This window comes from Callionymus lyra, chromosome 2 (genome assembly GCF_982586985.1).
Source record: "Callionymus lyra chromosome 2, fCalLyr1.hap1.1, whole genome shotgun sequence".
NCBI classification, from domain to species: domain Eukaryota; kingdom Metazoa; phylum Chordata; class Actinopteri; order Syngnathiformes; family Callionymidae; genus Callionymus; species Callionymus lyra.
The window spans coordinates 45,456,092-45,460,725 of NC_141819.1; the positions used below are offsets into that span (position 1 = coordinate 45,456,092).

The 4,634-nt window shown below is 34.0% G+C and overlaps 1 long non-coding RNA gene across 1 annotated transcript; it reads right to left on the reverse strand.

Annotated features, from left to right (window-relative positions):
* Nucleotides 1-3,061: 3,061 nt before the first annotated feature.
* LOC148087289 (uncharacterized) lies at nt 3,062-4,325 on the reverse strand. The gene is made up of 5 exons (XR_015710470.1): nt 4,270-4,325; nt 4,133-4,168; nt 3,750-3,853; nt 3,302-3,404; nt 3,062-3,147 (listed from the first exon to the last, which is right to left on the reverse strand). It is a non-coding gene; the product is annotated as an uncharacterized LOC148087289 (long non-coding RNA).
* Between the last annotated feature and the right edge of the window lie 309 nt (nt 4,326-4,634).

Genomic DNA, 4,634 nt, shown 5'->3' on the forward strand with positions numbered 1-4,634 from the left:
TAGTCAAAGTTTATATTTAGATTCAATTATTCTCTGTCCAAACATTGATCTAACTGTGTTATACAAACAAGTATTTGTTTAGAAATAACTGGAAATAATTGATCCAATAATTAGCTTCACTAGTATTCAAAGTAGCATTTGATGATGTACAAAATAGTTTTATCAACGCTCGTAGTTAATTCATTTTCATTAAAGTTCATTTTTATTATACACATTACTCCCATCTAATGACCATTTAGTATAACTACATCGATTATTCTAAATAAATTAGTTGGAATATTCTGTATTTTTAAATCTACAACAATTTGGAGTACAATTACTGTATGCAGACATAGAAATAAATGTGACTGTGTTCTTGTACACACTGAATGTTTTTATTAACACACCATAATAAATAAAACCACTTCTGTAAAAAAAGAAAATGTTCTATGTTTTGCAACATTGGATCCTCCAATTTTTAATGAAGAAGACGAGGGTGAGAGGCTTTGATGCCCAGTGTCGATGCTTAACAGAAGAGTGACTAATATGCATTTAATATTTATATTTTAATGTTTAAGTTTGGAAGAGGTAAAAAAAAAAAAAAAAAAAGTTTAATGTTGGAGATTTGAAGAGGAAAAAATAAAACAAAATTGTTTTTAATGTTGGAGTTTTGAAGAGGTATAAAAAAAGAAACAATTTTTTTTTTTAATGTTGGAGTTTTGCTCCATGCTCAGTTTTGTGGGCGTGTTAGTACGCCAATTTAGTGTGCATGGCGCACTACATTTCGCATACTAAGAATTGAGACGCACTAACGCACTAACAATACTAACTTTGAGTACGCTAGAATACGATTTGAGACACAGCAATGCTGAATCAAATTTTTACAATGCTGATGTGATGATCAGTCACAATATAGACAATGCTGACTTAAAATTATGCTTGACTTGTAGGGGAGTACCGGTAGTTATACATTACTGTCTAGTTAGTTTTCAAAGGACATTAACACCGTCACTGCTGTAGGACTATAAGATGTTTTCCCACACCTGTTATGATTATTTTTTAATCTTGAGCATAACCAAAGTCTTTATATCCTATACATATAATACATTCACCTGTTAAGGTAAGGTACGGTAAAACTTTATTGATCCCTCACGAGGTGTCCTTTGGGAAATTGTTTTTTTCATAAAAAAATAAATCGAAATTATATTTTGCATAGTTACCAGACCAGAGCGTCGAGGGGCGTTAAAGTTAGTGTGGCTGGGTGGTGTTGATTCATTTAAACATACGTTATAATCTATTGACAGCCAGGTTTTGCTTAAGCAGAATAAGTCAATGTTTTTTATCTGATATGAGTTCATTAATAAGTGCAGCTTTTGAGGACAGGGATCCGATATTCAACAATCCACACTTAATTCTCCTGTCCTGTACACTAGAAGGGGAAGAATGTATTTGAATTAGATTTGCTTTAACAACTCTTATACTGCAGACATTTGTTCTTGGTTTTGTTAAACAGGGCTGCCTCCTGATCTGTGCTCTCAGTTGTCATGAGTTGTAATGATGAATATTTGTTATAAGAGAACAATTGTTTCAATTGTATTGAAGCATAAATGTTTGCTATTTACCAATTAGTGTTAAATATTAGTTGTATTGATAATGACAAAATGGGGACACTTGAAAAAAAAGAATGCCCCCTACTGTTAAGTCTTTTTATTTATTGGATATAATGAATAGTTTTAGTAGCACTAGAGGGCAGCAGAGAGTACAAGTTGCTTTGCGTGCAGGTGGAGAGAGAGGACGAGCTAATGAGCTCACCTGTGCAGATGAAGCTTCTGTCTACAGAGCATGACTACAGCCAAGGTAATGTTAACTCTTCTGTTAAATTGTTCTCATTTGGAGAGAATATCTAAGGATTATTGACATAAACTTGTAGTGTGACTGCAGTTCACACTTTTAATGATGTCGTCATTAAGTAGAAAAATGATTAATGACATACATGACCTTTAGATCGTCCAGCTCTTTCTGGAGGACCCCCTGTGTTTCCAGACATCAGAGACAAGTAAGTTTAGATAAAAGTTCCTTTTAATTCACTAAGATTCTCACCGATGCTCATCAATGAAGATTTATTTTCTTCCATCACCTTTTCCTAATTAATAAGTTAATTAATTAATAAGAGTCAAATGTTATCAAACAAGATTCAGACTAGAATCGGATTCATTATGAATTAAACATATTTAAACTTGGGTAGGTAACAATTGCACTGTAACAAAATTAATTTAATGAGTTTGATTAAAAATACTGGAAAGGAAAATCAATTCTTACATACCTCTGGTCTTCTTCTGTGGTCTTTTTTGTCTGGTTAAGAAGAAAATAAGTAAAACAAACCTGCCCAGATGTTCATAAATCAATGTACAAATGAGATTTCATTGGACTTTTACCTCTTTGTCTTTTTATAAACAAAACTACAGAACATGTGATCAGTAGAACGATCATAATCACAGCAACAATAATTCCAGCCACTTCTCCTGGTGTCAAACCTTCTCGACATACAGAGTCAGAAGAAATGGTTCCTTCTCGTAGATATGTTGAACATCTACAAAGACAAGTGGAGACAATTTAGAAGAAAACATCTGGAGCAAACATTTGTGAAGCTTCACTCACTGTTTGTGATCCTGACATGACGTGAACGTTCCATTTGAAAATGTTCTTCACTGCAGGTTCCACACTCAGTGTCTGTGGAGGACGTTCCTGTGAAGAACATTGTGTGTGTCTTATAGTTTCTGCACTCTTGCATTTCACATGTTGGATGTGAAACTCACCTGCTCTGATGATGAACTGTCCTGGTTCACATGTGTAGTGTTGCTGTGCTGCCACACATGTGTCCACTGAGCCGTCCACACAGAAAAAACCCTCCAGAGGTTCACACTTGGTGTTTGCTGTGAAGGTACAGGATCTGATCTCTCACAGTCCTGTTAGTCAATAACAAATTCTACATCACATCTACATACTGACCAACTCATCATTCTAGTGATGAACAAACTTTACCTTCAGTACAGACGAGACACTTGAAACAATGTTTCTCTCTGTTATATTTGTTCATGTAAGTTCCATCATCACAGTCAGTGCAGGACGTACCTTGAAATTCTATACAATCAACTCTTACTTTGTTACCTGTTAGACAAATAAATAAATCAGTAGTTTAAGTGAAAGTTTGAGACTTGATCCCACTATTGTCTGAGAACTGATAATGAAGTCTCGACCACTTCTTACTTAAAATCAATATAAGTCATAAATCAACACTTTGAGGACTAAGACTTGATCTTACCTGGAAAACACTTTGGACAACATTCTTCTCCTTCATCTGTCCTCAACACATATTCAGTTGAGTGACAGGTGAGTGTGTTTACCTCCGTTATAGTAGAAAACAACTGTATAAACAAAACAACATAAATCCCTGATCAAAGAAATAATGCTCAGTTGTTCATGCAAATATTTAACACTGACAAAAGAGCGACTGATATTTAAATCAAAATAAATGGTATATTTTTCTTTCTTTAAATCGTATTATCCTGTTGACATACTTTACATTATACTTCACAGTTTTAACAAGATAAAGGACTGATTCCTGGTTTTACCTTCAACAAAATACCTTCATATTAAGAACATGTTATAGAATCACACGCACAGTAACTATTCTGGTTGAAGATCACACTAAATGATTTACTACAAATAATCTCACAGTGAAAATTGTATCATATAAAAACAAAACTCACCAGTAAAGGAAGAATCGACATAAATCCACTCGTCATGTTTTCAGGACTTTATCCAGAATTCATTCATGAACTCTGGTTTAAAAACATCTGTCAACAAGGAACATCTGGACTGAAAAAAATAAAGTTCAAAAGGATTCAACTGAAATCATGTTTGTTTTTTACCTTTATACTTCATTTGGACCTTTGACTGCTATAAACACTGTAGGTTGTCAGTGAAAAAAAAGATAATAATCTTCAATATCAATGTCAGTTGGATTCTGTTTCTATCTCATCCATGCACACATTGTTAATATTTAAACTCTAACAAATATAAAGTTGAAAATGTTGATCTGCTAATTTATTTGGAAATACATTTACTTTCTATAAAAACAAAAACATTTTACCTGGTGACTCTACTTTGCTCCTGGTCCTTTGTGACGCTGAATACAGGAAAAAAACGTTTAAATCTTTAACATCCTGGTCCTTGTCTTACATTAGAAACACAACACTACACAACATCTACACACTTTTACTTGCTCACCATTTCCCTGAGAAAATTCAAAAGGTTACAATCTTATCGGTTGTGTTGGTTCTGACCCTGCAGCGTCTTCCTGAAAGTCTTGTGGAGTCAGTTCTAGAATCAAAGTTCACAACATTTAAAGGAGAGACAGAGTTAATGTTTCATCTTGTCGCACATGCGCAGATGGATCATGGTTTACTGACGCTAAAATAATGTATAATATATCTACACTGCGTCATGTGCTGTTTTTATATTTATATTTTGTTTGTAGGTTTTGTGTAAGTTATATATAGATTCGTTTTAGTAACACTAGAGGGCAGCAGAGAGTACAAGTTGCTTTGCGTTCAGGTGGAGAGAGAGGAAGATCTTATCAGATCACCAGTGCA